Here is a 26,631-nt window from a genome sequence, read left to right on the forward strand (position 1 = left end):
GATTTCCACGTGTCACACACACACGTCACGCTTGGTATTTCCACGGAGAACACGAATTGTTTACTCGAGCTTTGTTCCCTTCAAAACCGTGTATCCTCCGAATATTACTCCTTTACAGAACACAGAAATTAATTTCCTCTATCGAGGAAGATTTTAGTTATTTCGGTCCATGTAAAACTAATGGCCGTCGAATATTAAACCCTTCACTGTAAACGACTCGTCTCAGGGATGAATAATAGGACAATGACAACTTGATGACACTTTTAATTAGCGGAGCGTTGGAACTGAATTTTTTAATTCTTGGAATTCGAATCTTCAAACTTTCTAAGATTTCGAAATTCTCCCCTCCCTTCCCAGAGTTACAGATGTTTGGCATAATATTTAACCCTTTGCACTCCGATGTCTACATAGAAATCTACATAGAAGAAACTTTGTATTTTTATAAATTTAAAAATTAAAATATTCTTCATTTTTCCATGGGGGCCTCTACTATTACATTGCATGTATAATTGTGTGTTAAACTTAAATAGTCCCGGAGTTGCTGGTAGGTCAAATTAAAAATTGCTCAGAGTGCAAAGGGTTAATAATGCAGTATAATTTGAAACACGACCAACAGCCTCTATCAACAAAACGCATACGTTTCCAACGATTTATGACTTTAAAAGCAAAATAAAGTGTGTCTGGCTACGTACACCCATTTCCACTGTGGCAGTCGTGTTAATATTTTTGCCCCCCTTCTGACTGATAACCTGGCTACACTCATGAATTGTTCTGAGGGACAGGTTCGGCTCTTCCGTCTCAAAAGTTTGCCGACCCCTGGTCTAGATTAATGGAAAAATAAAAAAGAGGGAAGTACAGGGGATCGGGGTGTCGGAATGCGGAAAAACGATGCAAAGTCGGGCTCTCCGCAAGTGTAGAACCCGTCTGGCACGGATCGGTAACACGCGTGTGTTCGCTAGCCGCTTGCATCCGGCTCCAGTCCTTTCATACCTATAAATATCCCTTCCACCTCCGTGGCAACAGGATCCTAAATCACGCGGGGTCGATCCCCGACTTCTCTTCCACGGATAGAAACGTTGGAACGAAATTTAGGCGAGTCCCGATATCTCGACGCGCGCGCACGCGGGTCGAAAGCGTTACGCAACGCCTGTAGAAAGTTGTTTGTCATACATGCAAGAAGGGAAGGGGGGGGGCGAGTAGCACAACAGTTGTATCAAACGCGAGGAAAGTCCTCGGGAAATTGCAGTGTCGGTGGAACGTTGAACTTTTCGTTTCGGAGAGACTGCGATAATGAAGGGTTTACCACGATGCTAGAAAGTCGGAACATTGTCAATGTTCCACTGTTAACCGTGAATAACAGCATTTCTTTCTTGTTCCTTATTGTTGTTTAACGTTGACCTTCCGGCGTTACGCATTCACGGAGGATTTATCGTAATTCGCAGCGATCATGACTACATTTATATGTCTAAAAAAAAACAACTTTAATTTTAAATAATAACTTCGATTTTTAATCTTAATTTTAAGCCGTGTCTCATTAGCAGCAGTTTTTTAAACCCGCCAATTTTGTATTCCCTCATATTTTCACTGTTTTCATAATAAAGAATAGTAGATCACCAAACTAATATTGTTTCTAAATATGTAGAAATGAATGACGAATATAGTAACATAAACACTTTTAATATTTTCCTTTCCCATTGCCCGCTATATAATCAAAAACGTATGGGGTATCATATTCAGTGTCGTTACCTATCTTCGAAAGATTGAAAAAATGGTCTTCCGATGAGGAACTAAAATCTATAAAAATATAGAACAATTATAATGACATTTATGAAAGAGTCAGAACACAACACCGAGAATAGTATCAAGAAAAAGGGTTAATAACTGGACGATGAGATGCAAATGGATCTAAGACAAACGGTGTCATGAATGAACGATCAGGTGGGACCGAATAATGGTCAAGGCCAGCAGGAACCGTTCCGGTGTCTCGTCTTCGCGTGCCAGCATACTAACATCCTGTCCCGTCCGTAACCGATGGATACCTACGGGGGCCGTCCGTGTTAATAGTCGGACACGCGCAGAAGTCGCCGGGACAGCACACACGTCCCGGCACGTGCTGCGACGGTCGACTAACTGTAATATCCGACGGGGTTCGCGGAAAGACGACTAATTAAACTGTATAAGCGTCGATCGTGTAAGTAAGGCATGGGGCGGTGGCAACACGAGATGGGAAAAACAACCGGCCACACGATTTACTTCTTACAATTAGTTCGGCGATCGATATCCGCCGCGTTCCACGCTGACGTAACGCGTCCGGTTAGACAGGGAACTACGAATCGGAGCAACCACGCACACGAGTTCTTAATTCTGATATTGCGAACACTCGAATTGTAGGATATCTCGCCCAATTCGAAGGAGAGGTTATAGTAACGATCGATGATTATATCGAGAGGTATGGATCAAATTTTTCTTTGTGTTCATTTCATCTTGGATCAAAGAAGAAATGCAATATGGCGCCCATGGTATTGGGTCGTTAGACGTGAAATGACCGATTTTACTGATACAGACTCGTCTCGATTATTGTCTCGAACACGGGTCCGCGCCGTGACAATAATCTTGTAGGGAGAAATGCTTCAGACCCTCGTAGATTCGTTTTTCGTCTAGTAAATATAATAGATGTCGATAAGAAAGCTGCCATTATATGCGCCTCAATCTAATACAATTTTTCTTAACCCTTAAATCGTTATTTGAAGTCGAAAATATCGATATTAAACAAATCTATTTTTTTTTTTCATTTATTTATAGTGGAAATACATCACTTTCTTCACTAAAAACGTAGAGATCTACTTCACACTGGTGACACTACGTATCCTAGCTGACAAACGTTAAATATGAACTGGTGACAGAATTTGATGCACTTTTAAAGAAAATGTTGCATCGGTGCCAACACTGGGCGTTAAAGGGTTAAACATGGGACATATAAATCCCCTATTTGTCAGTTTGGCGTTAATTTGAAACTGATCGATATATTATCAAAAGCCTTGAAAATAAATTAAAATAAATTTTGTTGAAATAAATTGAAATAGAGACTTTTGAATGTTGTAATTATCCGCGAAGACTGTAAATTTTGACAGAGGATCGCTGTCCGATCTCCATAAGTTTCCACGATGATCCAAGATTCAATCGGCATGGATAAGGCTTGTGATTCGATCGCAATATTCCAAGGCAAGTGGTAGATCAGTGATACGAGACCGAACACGCGGGGAATTCCACGGATAAGCTGATCGTCCGAGCGGATAGAAATCTTGAGAGGTTTCGCGGGGCCTGCGTTCGCGTTAACACGAACTAACGTCGACAGCCGCCGCCGGTTGAAAACAAAACGAAAGCAGGGAACGGATAATAATGGCTTGTCCGAGGTGGAAGAGAATGCGGGCAAATAGGGGTTTCTTCGCTGTACCGTGAAAATTCCGAGCATACCGTTAGAAGTTTTCAACGATAGACCCGTGGATGACGGCGAATCTGCCATCGAGCAGGGATATCGACCGAGTATCGTTAATCCGTTCAGAACGAACGTACAAGGTCCGAATTTTCGGTGTGGAGTCAGATTTAACAACGATGAAATAAGAATTTTACTAACCTAACAATTGCAAAGGCAGAAAGTAATAATAGATTTTGGAGAATAAAATAGAAACAGTGTCTTATGCTTGCTATGTTTTTAATTTAAGCACTGTTTTTAATTTAAATCATAATAAAAGGTGATAGAAAGTCGTCATAAAGAAAAAGAACTGAACGAGAAAAATATCTTTCTGCCTTAATGTTGTATAATGGTTGAAGTTATTATTGTTCGATGTACCCATAAGTAAGTCCATTATGTTTTCTAAGTATGAAGAGATACATTTTAAATGCAAAGTACCTTCTCTATTTTTCACTAAGTAAGAATTGTATAGGGTGTAGGAAAATTATTATGAATATAAATAAAACAGTATAGATCCTTGATTTTCATTGAAACGAATACTGATATATTGAAGTGGTAGTGGATAACTGATTGGTGCACGTAATATCAAAGGTAATCCTGGTCGTACTTGAAAAAAAGAAACAGATTACTCTGTTACAAGTTACTTGGAATCAGAAAGTAGCCTTTCAAGAAACACATCGTTAAGCTAGTCAACCGATCGTTACATCACAGCTGGAAAATTGAAAAATCTTCTGACGTTTCTACTGTACGATCGCAAGAATGTAAGGACGTTAATTATATTTACAGAGTGGCCGCTCCTCGCGAGAAGGCGACAGCAGGCCAGGTATCGTTGGTCTCGCTTTCTTCTTACGTAAAAATCATCATTGACATTCATGACAAATCAACGATGTCTTCCGTATTGGTGTACGGAAGATGCACGAGCAATGCAATCACAGATGAGATAAGTTTTTACGTGATCGAAGAAAAATTCCACCGACTTATACGCACAATACTTTGAACCATAGTCGACATGTTAGGAGTATATTATTCTTCAAGACGATCCAAAGAAGCAAAAAATTTTTCCTACTCGATTTCTTAGTTGATGTGATACACGATGTTCGAATTTCCCGCATTATAAACCCTAATGCAGAGTTGGGGTGAAATTTATTCAATAGTGAAAGAAGCAGTATCTAAAAGCATCGTCTTGACCTTTAAACAGTTAATTAGATGAAGTAACTATTTACCAAGTACTCATAAAATAAGATATTACTTTATTATAATAATTTCAATTGGCACATCTAATCAATTAAAAATGACGAACTACTATTTCGTCTACCATTCGTTATTTAAAAATCTCCGCCCCAATATAACGCATTCGATGATTCGTCTTAAGAGTTATGCGTCTGTCAATTTTTCCCATAACGACCATTCGTCTCGTGAATTTTCATTTCATGCCAAAGCATTAGGCATTTGAGTATCTTCAATTAAAAGTAAGTGACACAATATTTCCATAAGGGTAACGAAAAGGAATATTAAATTTCTTATTAAAACTGTAGTCGTTATCGAATTATTCTGAGACAATTCGTCTGTATTTAAATGTATGCCTAGATCTCGGTTAGATCTCCGCTGGCGTTCTTCGACGCTGTTCCCGCTGTTGCACGCTAATCCACCGCGACGAATCCCACGATGTCCGGTTATTATAATAGGAAAGAGGTGGAAAGACCGCGAGAAAAGGTGGAGGAGGAAGTTGATTGAATGCGGAGGACGCGTTACAACGGTAAACGACGATGACGGTGTGTCCTAGGACGAAGGACGACTGGTTCGTGTGGCCCGATTGTTCCAGCGGATCGTTAAACGGACAAATCGCCACAAGGCAAACGGTATTACACGGGGACGAGGATAAAAGATAGGTACCTAGCGAACTGTTCGCCATGTATGACACCGCGAAGGTTGTAATTTCTCGAAGAATCCGTCGATCTTCTTCCTTTCCACGCGAACCCTCTGGTCGATGATGCGAAGGCGTGGGCCGCCGAGTGATCGTTCGTTGCGTGGCCGAGTGAAAGACGACAGATGTCCGTGGAAAGTGTACAGAGTGATTCTAAACCGACCACGTCGAAATTAACGGATATATTCGAAGAAACGAGGAACACAGAATTTGTAACAAACACGTCGATATTCGATTCTTTTTTTGAAATTTACAATTTTAATTAAATCCTCTTTTAATGAAATTTTTATAGGTAATCAGCGGTCGACTTTATCGACTGTAACATCGTTATTAAAAATACTATACGTTATACATCTGAAATAAAACCATTTATTTTTTAAGGATCTCTGTTTCACTTTATGAAAATGAAAATATTTGAATGGTACAGGCGATACTGTTTTTTACACCTGGGCGGCCAGCAACCCAGGAACGGTCCTGCGTGTGTATGTACCTACTATAAGCAAGGTAACATATGATCGCCATAACGAAAGGAACATTTTTACAAGAGGACTGACAAGGTAACAACATTGTAGCGGTATATCGAAATTACGTTTTTATCCTTGTGTATTCGCGAACAGATTCAACGGTGGATAAGGAACAGTTCCGCTCATTGAATTATCAAAATTACGGTTCGGAGTATAATATCGGCTGGATCAAACTGGATATCCATTCGAATACCGTAACCAGGCGTTTAAAGAAATCGTCTTGGCTCTTAATCAAAGTTCCAACGCTATTAAAAGAAAACAAACGAGCAACTGTTACTCGAGGGAGAGATCGAATCGAAACGGAATTTAAGATTCACGAAACACGGCATTAAAAGAAAACGGTTCTTCTCGAAAAGGGCCCGTGACGTTGCCTCGTTGGCGGGCCAATTTATGGAGAATTCCGTCGATTTTATTCCGTCCCGTCCGTTCTCGTCGTCGAAAATAAAACGATTAGAACTTCGAGGAATAACCGTCGGTGGGACTATTCGAAATCATGGAAGGAAAAAAAATGTGTCATCCGAGGAATTTCAGAAATCTGGTCTCGGCCGTTAAGCTCTTCGTGGCTGCGACGAAAATTCACCAGCGAGAAGATCATCGTGTATTAATACACTCGGAAACTTTGGTACAGAATTGAATTTCGGATCTGATCATGCGCTTCGATGGGACCCACCATTATTAGTCCGCCATTTTTTTTTTTTCAAGCAAACACGATCGCGTCCTGGTTCCCGCGTTTCGCACACACCCGTTATGCCTCGTTCATACGATCGTTTTCTCGGCCACCATAACGAGCGTCGTGGTTCGAGTTCTCGAACGAAAGAACGCCAGTCTGATCGGAGATATATGTTTTGGAAACTTTTAGACACGAATTGGACAAAACATTGTGCATGAAGTAGTGTGAAATTTCTACCTTTTCAGAATATTTAAAAGAAATAAAAAGTATAGGGGAGAGTTGCCTATTTTGGACACTACTCATTCTACCATTCGATGAGAACCGAAGTGGAGTTAATTAAGTCTCCCTTTGAACTTAACAGGTTTCTTGAATTTCCTCGTGGTTTCGTTCGGTTCATGCTACTCAACATTGACCCTACTGTTCTCCTCGGATCTGTATGACCCGAAATGAAGACTATATTTCAATAGGTACCATATTTTGAAATATTTGTTTAATTCAGTCATTTCAGTGTTTAAAATAATATTATCCGAGGAGATACAAATACCTAGCGTATAATGTATACTAAATTAAATTTTATAATACACCGGTATCTGTAGCAAACAACACAGTATAACGTAATATAATATAATGTAAACTATATATTTAACGAATTGAAGGTCGACCTGAATTTCCCGCGAAGGCACTTTAATAATTTCGGTAATTGAAAAATAACAAATCTGAATTTTGTCGTTCTGAGGGATTAGTAGTTCTAGTGTTAAACGAGATAAATAACTCTGCTTAACAACAGGACGATGGAAATTGATAGAATTACGACTAAAATGTTCATTGGACAGTACTGGAAAACTATATCGAGAACACAGCCCATAGGATCGGCAAGGGAACGGTGGTCGGAGTGCTTTTTGAGGTCGTAACTGTCAAAGAGCCGGCGGAAAATCAGAATTCACAACGAGTCGCCGATCTTTGAGGCCACGTGACGGGGCGTATAGGCGAAACACGTAAATAGGTTTCTAGCATACGGGGAATGTTCTTTTTTTTTACGCGAAACTAGTTCCGTCGCATAGTGACGACGACAGGTCTGAGAGTAAATCAGATCGATCGTGAAACAAGGGGACTACATTAACGTTACGACATTCTTAACCACATTGACGGACTTACATGTAACAGTAGTCGGTAGTAATAGTAACAAGGCAGTGTTTTCCGCAAATTAATTGGCCTCGTTTACCGCAGGCAAGGCGATAAATCTTCGGGATAGAAATTATATTTTGATAAAACCTTTCGTAAATTCATATTCTGAGATTTTAACTCCGAACTCGCACACGCCGATTTCAATGAAACTTATACGAGAGATAATTCTCCAAAAAAATATTTCACATGTATTTTTTATTTATCGGTCATCGTAGATGTTAAGGGGGTTATAACAGCCCCCAAAGTGGAGGGTTGAAAATATATTTTTTGGGACATCTCGTAATCCAGAAGGAGTAGGTAATAGTTGTTTTTTTATTATTTGTTTTTGAATGAAGAATTTAATTACATAAGAAAATTTAAGAAAAAATTATTTATTCAGATAATATATTAAAAATTTGAGCTCTTCCTTAATTTTTCTTATGGCTAAATTCTCCATTCAAGGAGACGCAATTTAAAATAAAAAAAACTTTTTCCTACTCCAACTTGTTTACGAGATATTTCAAAAAATATATTTTCATCCGTCAACTTTGGGTCTGCTATGAAAAAAAGAAACACGTGTGAAATACCTTTAATACTTAAAATCAGCATGTGCGGGTTGTCTGGTTAGATATTTTCGTTTACGCACGATACAAAGGCATAAAAATCGTGACAAATCGGAAACACTTGAATTCATACAACACTTACGTTTTCAGTAAGGAATTTCATTCTTCGTCGAGTGTATTAAAATGGAGAAAACCAAGAATTTTTGGATGCTGTAAAGAGTAAAGTGTACAACGAATAGATCTGATCGATAATATAGCATGCGTTTCAGTGATAAAATCACGAAGGTAGTAACACAAGCGCCGCGCAAGTGATTTCAACGCGCGGGTAGGAGTCTCGCCCCGTTCGGTGACTTCAACGCGTGGTAAGTAAATACCATACGCAGTCTGGCTGGCAAAGTCAGCGTACATACTCAAGTTATCAATGAATTCCCGACATTAAACTGTCCGTTACCATCCTCTAAAACATTTTCAACTCAGTGAATAAAAAGAAAACTGAAAGCTTCTTACTTTAATCGAAAAAAGAAGAGAGATACAGTACTTGCCAAAAGTTTTGGATCTTTTATCGGAAGAAAGTATTTTATAACGTATCGTTGCATTATTTAAAAATTAGTAGTCACCTTGGAAGAATAATAATTCGTTTAAGGTAATTAATTATTCATACGACCTTCGTTCCTGTATCGATAGCGGTTTACTCGAGGATTCTGTCGATTCGGTTTTCGATAATTTTGTTTAATATTCTTTCTACCATTTCACGTGTGGTAGTTCAAGGATCTCGATCCTACTATTGGCTTCGTATGCTTTTCTTGTACGTTTTGAATAATCGCTAGTTCGATGTTGTCCAAACTATAACTTTATGATGGTCAAGTCGCAACTGCTGAACTATTATTCTTTCTCTAGTAATAAGTGATTCGAAAACCCTTTTCCTATTCATGATTTCTGTTTCAAGTTATTTTTCCGTCATAAAATGAAACTGAATATTTAATTTCAATATTTCATCGTGTCCTGTCGTTGCGAAATGGTGGTCCAAGACTTTTGCAAACTACTAAAAAATTTTCATGAGCCATCATTCATTAAGTAATCTCAATGCACAAAGAACAGAAAAATATGTTACTATCGATGTAAATAGTTACTTAAACGAACAAAATTTCGAACCACCGATTTGCATACATAAATAAAAAAAGATTAAGCCCTTCCTGGAAAGTAGATTTCCGTGCCTCGATTCTCGATCGAAACACCGTGAACTTGAATTCGGTGACTCTAACGAGGAACTGTTCCACTCTCGTGAAACAAATCCGTTCGGAAACAAGGGGAAGCTGGTTTAGCCAGTTGTGTCACGTAACAATCCGTTAGGAGAGCCTTTTGTTAACATAGTTGCATAAGATTATGCAAAAATCTGGGTCGCTTCGATCGGGACGAGCGAAACCAATTTGGGCTCCGATTGACGGGGCCCCGCTTATTACGTTGCATCTGGCGCGTCGATGCCTTTTGTTTGAAGCTTCAAGAATGCCCGACACGTCCGAAACGGGGCCCGTTAAGACCGATTGTGTGCGATCTGTCACGGAGAAATTCCATCGCGAACGAAACAGTACGCCACGAAATCGTATTGAACCGATACAGCGATCTAAATAGAGTGCAACGAAATGTGTAAAATATTGACAATGTGTATTGAAGTACTAAACAAAATGGTGGTAATGACCAAAGCGAAAAGGTCTTTTAATGATAAACGAATATACATTTATTTCGATCGGTCGATAAACATGACGAACTTTTGAAAAGTTGCAAATGATCTGAAAAAATGTATTGTTATATCATTTTTATCATCGTTATAAGAGTGTACTGACAAATCATTTTGACTTACTTGGGAAGTTCGAGAATTAAACCGATGAAATTTTATGAATTTCTGTAAACAAAATATAGTCGAATGTTCCATTTAAATTTAAATATTTCATTTTCCACAGATCTTGTAGTCTGAATCACTGAAGAATGCACGATTTTTCGGAATTCAATGCACTTTCAATTGTCTTTTTCTGCCCATAAACTTTGTTGCACGCGAGAAATAAATTACACTGTAGAGTAAGAAAGTAACGATTCCTCGTGTTCGAGAGAGGAGGCTTCTGTAAAAAATTCGGAGGTCGTCAAGAAGAAGAAATCGGGGAGAACAGATAGATAGAGAGGAAGCAGACGAGGCGAATTTTTCTTGCTCTCGAGCCGCACGGATGAGTTCACGCTCGTGAAATTAGGACCCAGTGCCGAGGACTCGATACGGGGGAATGCAAACTTTCTTCGCCTGGAGCATTCGGACCCCGGGAGAGTGATATCCACGTGTCCACTTTCATGAATCGAATCCGAACGTGGCACATTTTTTTCCCATGAACCGACAATAATTTCGCCTATCTTGCCTTGATTCGTCTGGCTTGAACGGAAATTACAAACCAACGCTAATTAAAGTTTCACTCTCATTTCGATAACCTTGATGAAATATTACCTGTACCACTAAGTAATTCGCTATGGTTCCAATATGGTGATAATAGATTTCAGATTCAGTTGTTTAGTCGAGATGGCAGAAGCTGAAGATGGGAACGAAGAAGGAATATTGTGATTTCAAGTTGAATTGGTAGGAATAATTTAACTAAATATTTTTACTTGAATTTGTATATGTATCGTTAAAATAGAGTAAGTATTCGAATGATTTCGAAACGAATACAGAGTTTCACGAAAGATCGTGGACTATTTATTTGATATGCTTAATATTAAATCCAAAGCGTCTGGGTTAGGTTAGGTTAATTTTTTCGGAAAATTGTATTGTAATCACGATTCTAATGGACTGTAATAATTTCTTTACAGTGTACTTCGTGACGATTTCTACACTCAATTATTTCAACCTAAATATAGGTGACACGTACACCGCAAAGATGCAGGATTAATTAAGTATCGTTATTAAATTTTTGTGTAAAATTATTATCGTAGTATAATTTAAAACAAGCTTAACAGCCTTTGTTAACTGAACGCGTGTATTTTCGACGACCTATGACTTAAAAAAGGAAATAAAGCGTGTCTGACTACGTACGGCCTTTTTCACTGTGGCAGTCGACGTGTTAAAGGGGGAAAAATAAATTAATGTTTATTACAAATTCAAAGTTAATAAGAGCAATTTCTCGTCTGCATTTCCCTCACTTTCCCCCTTGCAACACTCTCGACGCAATCGACGGGTAACAAGACAAAAACTCAGCGAAGTGGTTTTGTGGACACCTAAACGCTGAGAATGGAGTCGGAAAAAATCGGTTAACGTCATCGAGCCGGTGCAGTGAACAGCGTAAGGACGCTGGTTTCGCGATGACCGTGACCAAACGCGTCCCTTTCGAATTCTCGAGCAGTCCTTGATCACGACTGAAATCTGTCTCGCTGTTACTTCACAACCTATATATACACCGTATGCGTTTAAATACGATCGTAATACTATTGGAGGCTACGAGTGTCTGGAATTTTCACTAGTTAAATATAAAGTAGAAAAATATGAATTATTCACGATATTTTTGAATTTGAGATCTTTATTATCATCGACATCCTCGAAACTCATAGACTCTGGACAATTAGGATTTCGAAACATTAAAATTTGTCGAAGTTATAAAAACCTCAACCCTTTCAGACCTGAATTTTCTTAGGTAAAAAATATATTTGATTACACATTTTATCCCCATTGAAAACTAATTTCCAGAGAGGATTGAAATCACGATCGGGAACCTTCCAAAACACATTCAGTATGTAGCAAGGTTCTCGACGAACGATGATGGAAATCGATCATCGTAAAATAAATAACGCATCGTAGTTTCGCGGTCAATATTTTACGAAAAAATTAATAGAATGGGGTAGAAATTACACGGACGCCTTTGTTGTCTTTAATTGGCTCGTGTCGGGAGTATGTACAAGGCGGCCTGGCATAATGATCATTCCGGAGAAAACGGGGCTACGTGATATTTCGTCGCGATTTCACTTCGATCGGCCACGAGATACTTGAAACGCGCCTCTTTACTTTCGATCAGCTGGACACGTCCCCCCAAAGAAGCTTTACAAATTTCCAATCTCATTTGGCAAACAGCGTGGAGAATGAGTTTCAGGTATCATTTTTCTCGTATATGATGATGCTTTTAATGAAACTGTAAATGTCACATTTTCCATATCGGAGAAACTCGATTCTGTACTCCTTTTTCTTAAGGGCTTACATACTTTTGAGTTGTTAAATAAGAGGGGAAATTTAAAAAATTCTTTGTATGTATATGCAGAATTATAGATTATTTATTATTATGTTATTTCTTCAGTAATTTCTGAAAAATTGTGCTATGTATCTATCTGTAGAAGAAAATGACTGCTATTTAAAATTATTTCACTCGAAATACAGTTTCGAAATCGGTACCAGAAATATTTAGAACACTACTGAACCAATTTGGATCAAACTTTGTGGTAAATCCTTAAGACTAAAGGCTAGTACTTACTGAAGCGAATTTTTTATTCGTACAGTTTTTCTTTTTTTAGTAAGAAAAGATTATGTCGAAAATTACAAGTTTAAATTCAAACAGCCGCCATTTTGTACAATATTAATATTTTTAAAAGTTCCTTTTGTCTACTTTAATATAAAATTCAAAAAACTTGTTTCAGATAAAATCTCACAGAGACATATCTGGTACCGCAGATGATGTATGATGGAACGGGTTATAATTAAATGGCAACCATTTTCTTCTGTTGATAGATAAATAGCTCAATTTTTCAGAAATTACTACGGAAATCACATATAATAAGATGTATATCCTGAATGTTTAATAAACACTAAGTCTGCATGTACAACATTTTTTAAAATTTTTCTTCCTATTTAACACCTCAAGGGTATGTAACCCCTTAAGAACTGGCGAATGAAAATTTGTTCCTTTAGATTTAATCCAGGTGGTCACGGTAACCGAGTTTCATGGATCGATTTGTCTGATACACTTCTGTCCCGGTGTCCTACGTAAGCAATCGAAACCTCTGACGCAAATGTCACGAAAATGTCGCTCCAGCAACTTGTGACCACTCGATTTGCATGTGCAAACACTCTTAAGTAGAATGACTGGGTTCTACCGTTGCTAGACGGCGGGGCGATGCAATTCGACATTTAATTTTCATCCAAACGAAGAAATGGAATTATCAAAATTGTACCAATGTGACCTCGTTCGAACCAATATTCACTGTCTGCATACTAAAACCGTTTATATTAACCATTATTATCCTGCATATTAATCAGGGAACTAAACATTAATTTTATAAACAACCTAATACCTCTAGTATCAACAAAAACAAATACAAATATTATACAAAACGAGCACCACCACCGATTTCATTTTACACTTGATTATACAGGGTGTGTTAGTTATAATAATGCAAGAGGGCAATGAGTCAGAAATGTGGAATAAGATTTTCTAATTCGAGACTTTGTTTCTGAGATAATCAAACTTGAAAATTCGTTGGATAATTTTTTAAAAACGTGGGCCATCTCTCCCAAATTTATTCTACATAAAATTTCTAACTCGAAAATATAAAAAGTCACAGAAAAACCTGCCCGTCCTCTAAAGGGTAATTGCACCGACGATACGAAGATCCGTGAATATCGTAACATAGCTTTCAGAGAACGCGTAAGTCGACGGCATTCTCGGTCGATTAAAGTTCGGCGCGTAGAACGGCGAACGAATAAAATGGCTGCCGAAAATGGAATTCCTCCCTTAGAAGGCTTGCGTCGAAGAATTGCGCAAAGCAGACCAGAAACGGTGTGTTTCACGCGGGTTCTCCGGTTGCTCATCGGTTCTCGCTTTTTCCGTTCGGTGGAGAAAGTTCCGTGTGGCCGCAGCGAGAGAGGAAGTTTCTGCCAAACCGGCGGAGACAAAGAAACAGGGAAAAAAGCGTTGGGATACTGTTGTTGCAACGGTGCTGTTCCCCTTTTTCGTTCGTGGAAACACAAACCAGCTGTGTGTTCCATCATATGCTCCATACGATTGTCTTTTATTGCAAGCGTTTTTTAAAGGAATAATCATTGAGCTTAAGTAGCGAACAATTTAGTCACTTGCAGCAGCACAGAATAAACTGTGTGTTTCTGTTTCAGTAATTTTTTTGTGAGATAGATCGTGATGATTAAATTGTTATCGAGAAAGGTTAAATCGATTCATTCCATTTTCTACCAGTCACCAATTCCACGTAAGGTGTCTATCCAATATTTCATTTACTTTCCACCGATTTCACAATACGATCGGTCGGAAAAGGCGACGAGAGGAGGAATCGTTTTTCTCAACTCGACCGAGATTTCCAGGGGCATTAAATCAATGTCTCATCGATCGAAAGCTTTCCCCTTGGGTTGTTTCTACAGGGGATATACGATGCTTTCCCAAGAATCGTTTCTCTATCGATATTTTTCACGAACCTTGAACGATCGTTAATCGAGTCCGTCGTTTATAGTTTAAATTGTCTAAAAAAAATGATGTTACTAAATCTACGAGGAATATCCAATTTTTTAACAACCATTTTAGGGAACATACTTCCTTTTCACTCAAGAATTTTCCTTCTTTTCCACTGACAGTTCGCCGACGCGACGGTGACAGGAACAAGAGCACGAAAGTGAATGTCCTTCTGACGAAAACGTCGCGCGATATCAAAGCCTGCAGATCAGATTTTCTATGCCCCCAGCAATGGCTGTTCTATTAGTTTCAGTCTGACAATTTGAATAATCGCTGCAAACTGTCCAAAAAGAATCACCTTGGAATTCATAATCACCATAGAATTACATGTCTAATGCCAGTAACTAACAAGCTAGACGATAATCGAGAGGGTTCTGTACAGTAAAATTTGGATTATTATCGAATAATTAAAAACGAAGCCGGACGCTTATAAAATAGAAGAATCGATTCTAAATATCGAATCAACGCCGAACGTAGAAAAGGACAGCCAGTGAAAAAGAAAATGTCAATTGCAGATCGTTTCGGGCACTAATCAGAGTTTTACTGCATACAAGTATGAGCTTAACTGGTTCCACCCGCCACCCCTGCGTTGGAGATAACGCCTGGTCAATAATCGTGTAGAACAAGTCAGACGATAATCGAGAGGAGTCTGTACAGTAAAATTTTGATTATTACCAGATAATTGAAAACGAAGACAGGTGCTTATAAAATAGAAGAATCGATTCTAAACATAGAAAAAAGAAAGAGGGGCTGATCCTCACAGTGTGTCGGAGGGATTCCCTCCTCATTGATGGGAATGAACGAATTGCAGATCGTGTCGGGCACTAATCGAAGTTTTACTGTATACAAGTCCTTTAAAACGTCTACCATTTAGCTAGTATAACCTATCACGAATAATTCCCAGCTTGAATTAGATCTACAAGTTCATGATTTAAATGGAGCTTTTAAAAGCTCCTATCCAAACGGACCCAATCATCGCCGTCCTACAATTGAACTTCTAAATCCTTTCGTACACTCATCCACACAATATCTTGGAGACCACTTGTTCTTCCGACAAGACTCTTTCGATAAGACTACCAAAACAAAAAAAAAAAAATAACGACAAACGACACCGTCACGGATTCCGAATCACAACGGTCCGGTTCGATCGTTCCGCGAAAGTGCGCGCACCTAGGAAGGAAAAAGGAGGCTCGAGAGGGCAGAACAGAGGCGGTTCGTTGCATTATCCGCGTCGTTTTTGCTTGCACGGCGCGGTTGGCCTTGCGGACATTACCACCGCGTTTCCATTCACCGCGGGCGAAACAGGAGGATAGATCGTCCTGCTCGCGAGGCGAGCTGCCGCGCGCCACTACGAGATCCGTTGCTCGTTCGTCTCCTCAGGTGAAAGAGTCGTCTACGGGCCGTGAATATGTAATATACGATCGTATCGAACGGAGAGTTGCGAAACGCCGCGCGGTTAACGGCGATCTTATCGCCGGCGTCTAGGTTTCTTTTCGTCGATCTAGACAACGCTTCTCTTGATTATATCCCACTAGGGATGAACCAATCCAAGTACAGTAAATTCTCGATGAGTGTTCGAAAGCTTCTCAGCACTGAACATTAAATATTTCCTAAACTAATGGCCACAGGCGGCTGAAACAAATATCATTCAAAATTCCAAGTCGAAGAAGAATACTCGTATCGAAGGGAGCCAGTAATCGATATACGAAGGCTAATGAATGTAAAGGTGGTTGTCGTCCAGTTATTAAATGCAAGAATGGCGGTTATACGTGGAATAAAATTTCAGGTAAAAGGCCACCCCAAGCTCCTATTGCAAGATATCCTTTTGTCAAAATTCTGTATAATATGTTCGCGTAAATATAGCTCTATTTCAGTGATAACATTTCGAATATTGTCTCAGAACTCTGGAACTGATTTGGTATTGTTGGGGGCCGACGATTCGCGGTGTTACTTTGCGTCGAGACGATGATGTACGTCCTCGAGATAGCGTGCTACCGTGCGTAAAAATTGAAACAGGTTGGAAGGATAAAATAACGAAGGTGAACATGCACGGAAGTGGGTCGATCGAGATATCAATATTAAATTCGGCTTAGTTCGACCGTAACTCGTTCTTCCTTGGACCTCGACCTTGCACGTGTTTGCTATATTTTTTTCGATTATACATACTCTATTCTACCTCTGTTTTTGTTATTACGATGAATGTAATGTACTGTGCAATTTGATATCATTAAGAAGTACGATGATCGATTCTTATTCGATATATTCTTGAACCAGTAGTAATGCAACGGAACAAATGTAATTAGTCTAGACTGTTGGAAATATAACTTTCATGAAATTCATGATAAAGATGCAATTAATGGAACAGTTAATTATAATGAGACATAAGATTACTGAACAGTCTTATGGTATTCTCTACAAGGAATAGTACTGTAATAATAACAAATTTTTTAGACTCGGGGATCTCTTAAGATGTATTAGAACCGTGCAGTGCCTATTTGAAAAATCTTCGAGAAAGTAGAAAATTATAATATATGACATTGTTGTGCAATTTGTTTGTTAATTTCATATCAATTTCGGTTAATAGACGCGATACAAGAATAAATGATACATACACGTATGTCTAACTAATACTGGCCACTTTTACTTGCAGAAACAAGTCATGGCAGAATGCTAATTCCTACGCGATGAATAACATAGTACACGCGTCTTTTGTTATACATATTATACCAGAAGGCTGGGACTAACAATGAGACAAAGAACATTCGAAGCGTGAATGTTCCCGGTTACGCAACGATTATTTTTTTCTTTTTGATATCCGGTTCTCAGTGATACTGCCTGGTGAACAAGAGCAACTCGAACTCACAAGTTTCTTAGAATACACGGTGAATAAAATGTCAACGAGAAGTATTCGGATCTATTTGGAAAATACAAATATTTGAAAAAATCTCTGTCTATAAAGTTTCAAATCACATCGATCAAATTCTTTCAGTATTCCTCGTTGTAAACTATTAGGATGACCCAGGAAACGTAATGTATACAAAATTTCGTTCAATTAAATCACGAGTACAAGCAAAAAAGGATTATCTGATATTGATTATCTTAATATGGCCCTTAATATGGGTGTAGAAAATGTAAGAGGGCCGATACTCTTGGGAAAAATCTTAATAAATCAAACTCAGACCTGGTCACCTGATATAATTTCGAAGAACAATTTCACAATTATTCCTACGAATTATCTCAAAGAAGTGGACAATAAATAATATTTCAAATAATATCATTTCAGAAGTGTCCAGGTCTGAGGAAGACTAATTCTCGCTTCCGTAGACGTTAATTTATAATCAGTAGCTAATATAGTGGTAGTTTGTTTTTCTAATCCCGCGCGCGCGCAATTCATTTCTCGCGCGGGCAAGTACGGAGTCATCGTTCGCAGCGATTCTCGCTCCGGAATTAATTGAGGAATTATGTGCACGCGGCTCGTGCTGGCGTACGGTTACATGCATATTTAATAAACGTGCGATGCCTTCGTCGATGTACAACCGTGGCGAAATTAAACATTTATGAGTCGGTCGGTATATATGGGTCCCAGTGAAGGGAACGAACGCGTCTCTGAACGATCGACTCGGAACCGAAATTATTTCGGTATCGGTAATTTCACGGTTAATCGGGCCGAGAAGATTCTCCGTGCATTTCTATAGAGATCCATGAACACGTGGAAATATCGTGATCCAAAGTGATACAGGAATCAGATAAATAGTGCCATAGGTATGATTAACACCTTGATTTAATTTGAATAACCGAGATAATTTTTTTAAACGAATTCTCCACAAATCAAACGTGGTATTGACATTTGCTGCAGCTAGAATGTACAATCCTTTAATTCAGGGGTTCTTAACCATGAACCACTTTCAAGTGGGCCACGAAGAATAAAAGTGAAAAATAATTTTAATTGTTTTCGTGTATCGAAAATATGAAAAATAATTATTGATGTAACAAAAATCACGTTAAAAAGGTTGTTAATTACGACCTAATATTTATGCAGTAATTCGTAGATTTCAGATTTTTTAATGGTGGTCTGCAGAGTAAAAAGTTTAAGAACCGCTGCTCTAATGGTTTGGCACAAAATATTCGTCTTCTTAATTTGTCCACCGATCCTCGGACAGAATTTTCTGAGGTCTATTTTAACTCGAGCCTTCAAGGAGTCGTTTATGATTAATTGAAGCCGACAGATGTTTATATTAAGTTGAATAAAAAAGGAAAAAGCTTCTCAATGATATACGTCTTAAAATGCACTTAGAATGAAATATGTGTATAGGTCGCAAGGGCTCCACACGTTGCTGCCTGTGCGGTCGCTATAAACGTCCGTCATACGGGGATTAAGATACTTCCTAGATGAGATATAAACTTGAGATGATATTACGGGATTATTAACTAGAAACTATAGAAGCTGATCGAAATATATAATGCGGGCTAAAAGTTCCTAAGTACATTACACTATTGTTCATGTGCAGACTGCGAAAGTTTATGCATTTATAGCGTTCTTTAACATGGAAAATGCAGTAAAATAAATATATGTAGTTTAATACTATTTGTGTGTTGTTATGAATATAGTAAAGTCTCTGGTGCAAAATTCAAACTTCTGTCCTATTTTAATTTTTCGATACTGGTATCTGCAATTGTGAATTTGCATCAACTTCTGCAGTCTTTTCTATTTGTGTTTTCGATCATTTTAGGAGCACCCTGTATAACAACTCGACCGCATCAAAAATTCTCAGCAGTGAGATACAGAAGGGACTTTCGAAACGACCTGATATTTTTATGCAATGGAATATTTATTTCTCTTATGTCCCTGCCATAAAATATTCGTCTTCCTATTTGTGTTTTCGATAATTTTAGGAGCACCCTGTATAACAGCTCGACTGCATCGAAAATTCTCAGCAGTGAGATACAGAAGGGACTTTCGAAACGACCTGATATTTCGGTGCAACTGGTTTAACGGCGAGGATTTCGTGAATTACACACCGTTAATGGCTGTTCTCGGACTGGTACAATTTCGAACGGAACCTGGGTGATGCCGGCACGGTCGATCGCCGATACTGGATCCCGATCGAGGGATCGAACGAAGCGGATGCCCGTTGTAGCGGCCCTGCTGTGAGCACCCATATGCCTCGCTTGCTCGCGCGCGCGCGCGCGAACCGTTATACCCGTTTGTAACACACAAAGCATCGGCATTATTTTCTAATGTGCTCGCTTGGTTCGCAGGTCCCAATTTCTCGGGCGTATTATACATCGACCGCGTGAAAATCGGTTTCATTCACTGTTCCTGGCCCCTTTTTCGCCTGGGACGATAATTATATGGAATCAGTCGTAGCCATGTCGATTAATTTTACATCGCGCGGGAGCATTAAATTTTGTCAATTTCACACTTTGATGTCGGATGACGTAGTAGTACGTCTGATTCAAAAACAAAAGCTGCGAGCGATTGACGTATTGGTACGTCCTTTCTTAAATAAGAACTGGAATAAAAAAAAATAAGGGATAATCGCTCTTCCTGTATGCAAATGTTTGACAAATAAAAGTTAAGTAGCAGTTTCTAGATACTTTCAATTTTGTGAATGCTATAAATACAGCCCACTCTGAACGTACGATCTTCAGTTAAAGAATCCCGTCAGTAAAGTGTTACTCTTACGAATAATACGAAGTAAGGTTATATAAGAATATATTTTCATTGTCTCTGTATTTATAGACTGTGTGTTTGAATCGTTTTTTTTTTTATGGAATATTATTATATACGTTTATGATACGTGCATTAAATGTAGCTCTTTTTTAAACGCGACAATATTACAATTTTATGACTCAAAGAGATCGCAGGCTATGAAACTGGGCTCCTCTTTTTGTCGCACATCCATTAACGCTTTAGTAGTTTTCTTTTTATTCGGCAAGCACTATCTAAATCTAAATGACTCTAAACTATAAATGTTTTCAGTCGCTTTCTTAACGAGTTGGGATTAGTTTCGTGTAGATTAATAATTCAGAAGTTTTTTTCGTTCGCCTTGGTGCCCAAAGTTTTCGTAGATTGTTAACTGCAAATTAATTTGTCGTAACGTTGTTATCTTACGAAGCCAATCGTTTATACGACGTTTTTATTTAAATTTCCTTTTGTTTTTTTACGATATTTCGGCACCTTTTTCACAAATTCCGTCTCAGTGATTTATTCGCAAGGTTGACGTGATAAAAATGTTGCTTTTTTTTTTTCGTCGACCGCTCTTACCTCAGACATCATTGTCTTCCCTACTTATTTTCTGGATCATTTGGGTCACAAGAATTTACGACGACGTGTATTGTGCCCCGAGACTCGCGCACACCGTTACGCTACCTGTACACACAACACCACCTCCGGCATCCAACGTGTCTAATCTATTCATACCTGTTAACGTTAATTCCATTGAATCTATGCAACGCGCCCGTCAGAATTAGTTCCATTCAATAATTTTCTTCGCCGTCTTCTGCATCGCGCTAATTCAATTAAATCGCTTACAGTATGTGTACACAGATTCTGTAACACTGGAACGAAACAAAAATAAAGTTTCTCAGACGAACAGTTACGTATAAATTATTAAAGAAGAAGAAAAAAAAAAGGAAACGTCTGCACTCGCGCCGTCTTGGAATGCAGAACATTTGATAATTCCCCGCTGGAAATCGAAAATACTGCCGACGAATTAATAATTCAATAGGCATTCCGATGTTTTCAAGCGATTTAACGTTGATTGAAGTGGTTTAAAAATAGGATAGCGTGCCAATACTATTCAATCCACTGTAAATACAAATTTTTCATAACAAAATTCCCTAAAACTCAAAAACACGATCACACCGTACGGTCAGTGTATATATTTTTTTCATTGTTATTGGATCTCTCTGGTCGAATTTGGAAATCAGTGAAAAAGTCTACAAGCGTCCTTGACGAAAGAAATATAGATACCTAAATAGAAAAAAATATCAGTTTAACCATTCTGCGGGCAACCAAAATATTCACGGTTATTGAGCAATACCTCTATTCTGGTAGATTAGACAAACATAAATAATTTTACTTTCATATTTTTCCGAAACTCTTAGTTTTCCCTTTCTATAATATACCAAGTGCTGTTTTAGACAAGAAGATAAAAAATTGTGAAAGGCAATTTACAAATGAGTACCTGGTACCCGGTCGCCTGCACAAAGGTTAACAAACATATACAGTGAGTGTAAAAAGTATTCGTACACCCTTTAAAACGGAACAACTCTTTTAAAATTGGTCCAAATGACTTGAGTTTTTTTTTTTGGGAAGTTAGAGACATTAATTTACTAAATGACGTGAAAAAAAAATTTGAAAAAGTTGCAATAGGTCCGAATCGCGAAGGAAATATTAAAGGTCGTGTTTTACAACTTTTTAATCTGAGGCTATAATGAAAATTCAATAAATACATATCGAAGATTTATGTTAGTTATGTACATAATTTGGACCAATTTTAAAAGAGTTGTTCCGTTTTAAAGGGTGTACGAATACTTTTTACACCCACTGTAGTACTTATTTTTATTTCTTTCGCTCGATGGGTGCAACAAGCCCCTGAACATTACAAATTCCCTAAATACTCCGAGCAATATCGTAACTATCAATAAACATTCCTTCCTTCGTCCTAACCTCCCAAGAATCTCAAAATCCAAAATATATATATACCCTCCAATAAACGATAATTCCCCGATAATGAGCCACCGAATTTTCTCATTTGTCTCGCGAAGAAATTCGCCGTCGAAATAAGCCTGTTCGTTCCATGCGGATTACGCAGTCCACTGACAAGCAAAACGGCATAGCAGCCGCGTTAAACACTTTCTAATTCGTCGCCGCGAGAAGGGAAGAAAGACTTGTCGCGGAACGCGTTGTGCAATCCTCCGCGATGCAGGAAGAGCGCATGGAAACGCGAGTTTAGGCCCGAGACTGCTTTTCGTAAGGAAGTCTATTTTCCCCACCCAGTTTTCTTTTCCTTTTTTTCTTTTTCCACGCGAACGGCCTCGAACACGGTCTCGGGGATAATTCCTCGGCGAACAGCTGTTCTTCCGCGTCGTTGGAGCGAGATAACGCCCGTTGTTTCCCATTAATAGGACATCCACTTTTCAACGGGCTTGCGTATGTGTACGTGTGTAGCTCTCACCGAAGGAATTGTCCGAGCAACTGTTTTCCTGTTGCAATTAAGATGCACGATGTTAACGCGACGAGCGACTCCGTGGCTCTAACGAACACTCGCTAACGCCATCGTTCTACTACGAGATTTTCGAGATCCCTCGTTATCGTCGATCACGGAAATTAAATTCGGTTCGACCGAAATTTAATACGATTTGGTCTCTGCGGGTAGGCTCGATCGATGTTGGGCAACTCGAGGCGAATTATTATTCTTTCATCGTTTCTTCGTCACTTTTATATTCGCGGAGGTAAGGAAACGCGATGACCTTTCACGATATACCAGTTTCACTTGTTCGCCAGCCAGAGCGAATTAATAATTTCTGCACCGGGGCGGGAAATTACGTTCGTACGTGGAACGAAATTCTCGTCGGACTGCATTGAATTTCAGTTTTCGACTGTGTATTTATATTTATATAAGAAAAATCTTTGGGTGTCTGTTAAATTCTGGAAGCTTAACTTTTAAGGAGTTCGGACGAAGATGTCCTTTTTAACGTGCAAGATTCACCATTAGACCGTAAAATCGTCTCGGAAAGTATGTTAACAACCAGCCGGATTTAATACAATTAGACTGCGGAACATTACGAAAAATAAGAATTTTCAAAGTGAATCATAAAGGCCGGTGTGTAGATCGAATTTTCTTCTATTTCTTGAGAATTTTATTATGGCGAGAATGAGACAGAAAATGTATTAGGTCCTCACGTAGTCGCATGTTCTAGAAATCCATCTAAATATAATAATTCCACCATGATGGTGTTAAAATAAATACTGGACACACTAGTAAAGCTTCAATAAGTAACAAAAGAAGGTCCACAAGAACGACGTCCATCATTTTTTTCAGATCGAAACAGTTCAAAGAAAGCATTAATATATTTTCCTACTCAAATTTAACACTTTTATATTCAAAAGTGGAGCAAATTACAGGGACCCCAAAATTTCAATCGACACGAACGCTGGTATAACTTCCCATTAATGAAAAGATCACGATTCACGGATAAATAGATTAACAATTCACTCATCACGATCTGTCACAGAAGTAAAAATCGTAACGCACATACACACGCGTAAAGAAAGTTCGATATTCGCACCCGAAACGAATCAGAGATCACCGGAATAACATTAAAGTGTATCACCACAGAAAAAACTCACCCTCTGACAGCGATCCACCGGCGGCGGCGATCAGCAAGGCAGCGATCACTAGCAATTTCGTGAACCAAACGCTCCACATGGCTTCGCCCATCTGCTCCCTGTACGCACTCGGCCGCGCCACGATGTTTACCAGGAGACGTGCACTCTCATGTAAAACGGCCCCGGACGATGAACGTTAACGGTCCCGGTTACATGAGCACCAAATCAATCGTGGACGAAAAATGTCGGGGAACCAGGGAACCCTGTCTTCTCTAGCACAACCTCGTAACCACCTTGACCGAACCAGGTGAAAAACAATTATCGACCAGGATCGCGTCCAGGCCGTAACAGTACCAAAAGGTTCCAGAACGCGCGCGCGCGTCCGCACGCGACAAGAATTCGTGGAAAAAACGGCACAGGACCCGAAAATTACTACCGAAGTGTTAACCGAGGATCGAAACTCGGAGCGATAGCGATTGGTTCGCGGCGGGAAACAATAAGAACGAAAAAAAAAAAAAAAAAAAAAAAAAAATTTGTCCACCTGGTCACCAAGATAGAGGAACGATTTAACGAGAGAGCACCGCGGATACTCGACGAGCAGAGCAGCCGACCGATTGACCTTTCTCCCGGGTGCGTAACTTTGTCTGTGTCCCGGTGAGGACTGAAGGGGAAGCAAGGCCCGCCGCCGGGTGTTGGGAACCGGAGAAAGGTGTATCGAGAGAGAGGCCACAGGCGAGCCGGTAAGGCCCCTTCTTCTGTCGCTCTTTTACCCCCTCCCCAATTTATGGAACGAACCTCTCTTTCTCTTTCTCTGTCTTGTGTTCTCTCCACTTGGTCCCGCTTACTTCAGCTTGTAGTCATACGTATACAGTAGAAGCAGAACCATCGTTCAGCCCTGGCGTCGTTCTTTCTTCGGGAGGTTGTGTTTTATTGTCATTGTATTTAATTGCCCAGCGCGAGAAAATTATTGCGGACAACGACGGCCTTGGCTGTTATCGTTTATCCTATTTCCTTTTCGGCCGCTGTGGAAAGGCTGAAGAACGTGGAGGGAAGGGGGGGTAGCTGGGAAGGAGTGACACCGATTTGTTAAATGTCTTTAATGGTAAACGTTTGTTTTCAACGGGAAACCCTTTTAAATATCCTTTAAAAATAAATACAGTATGATTAAAAATAGCAATATTTTGTTTGGTAATATAACACTGGGGAACAAGAAGAAAAAAATGGTTTTCGTGTTGTCAGGGATTTAAGATCGGTTTCAGAGTACTCGAGGATCCTGATTTCGCATAAAATCTTCGTTTTAGCTAAACTGGCTTTCAACCTGAATTTCAAAGAAATTCAACAATTCTCCAATTCAGATTTTCTCGAATCACGCAACGCAATTCGACGATAATTAAAGGGTCGGAGTTTCTAATTTGCCAATATGTGGCTGCTAAAATAAAAATCAAAGCCTGAGATGCGTCGACCGGACAGTTGAACGTAATTAATGGTCCGTTACGGTGCTGTCGCCTTATCGTGAAAAATACACAGAAACGACTTCAATGCTGACGTTTCATTTTTAATGATTCCTGATACCATTGAGAAACCTTTCGTTCCAAGACACGGGGACAGTTTCTTCGTTATTAAAATCGTCGTTCGTCACCACATTAACCGATATATCCATGAGGAAAGTTGTTCGATCAATCCAATCGGCGAGCTGGTCGAGAGTCAGCCTGTTCTGTCCTTCGTCCTCTCTCGCCTCCATTCCACAGGTCACTTATCATTCCCGTATTGCCGCTCTCGAACTGTACCGCATGCCCACCCGTTACATCGTAACGCCACGGCTGGCCGCTAGACGCAGCTGTTACATTTGCACTGATTTACCTGTCAGTCTGGTCCCGGTTCTCCTAATTGTTAAGCTTCGCAACTCTTTTCAGTATCTCCTGGACTACGGCTCGATAAACCGTAAACCGGAACTGAAAGACGTCATTGTACTTGAACTGCAATTACTCATCCGCATACCTACACTTCTGGACCCCAAAGCCAAAGTAAGATGAAAGTACGTATTATGGAACAAGTACGTATTGTCCATTTTATGAAACAGTTTCATAAATAATGTAAATTTAATATAGTTGTAAGGATTATTGGGAAATAAAAAACTTATTTTAATATGTAGGAGTATTTAACTTTGTAGATAAACAAATATTAATTCTTGCGTGTAAAATATTAGTAATAAATTATAATATTAAACACGTCGTACACTTCGTGAAAATTGACTAATATATTAAGTCATCCTTAATACATTTGTATAAAATCATTACATTTCAAGTATACTCATTGAAACTTTATTGCCTGTGAGTAGTAATCGAAACCCATGAAAAGAAACTTGATTATTGAAATTGACTAAGATTCGTAAATCCATATTGAACTTGATCCCGCTTTGAGTTAACTTACAGAAGGAGGAACTTACACAGACGAAAAGGATTTGTGAATATCGTTTTTCGCTGCGAAGATTATATGTTAATCGC

Source organism: Dufourea novaeangliae, unplaced genomic scaffold (assembly GCF_001272555.1).
Source record: "Dufourea novaeangliae isolate 0120121106 unplaced genomic scaffold, ASM127255v1 scaffold109, whole genome shotgun sequence".
NCBI classification, from domain to species: Eukaryota; Metazoa; Arthropoda; class Insecta; order Hymenoptera; family Halictidae; genus Dufourea; species Dufourea novaeangliae.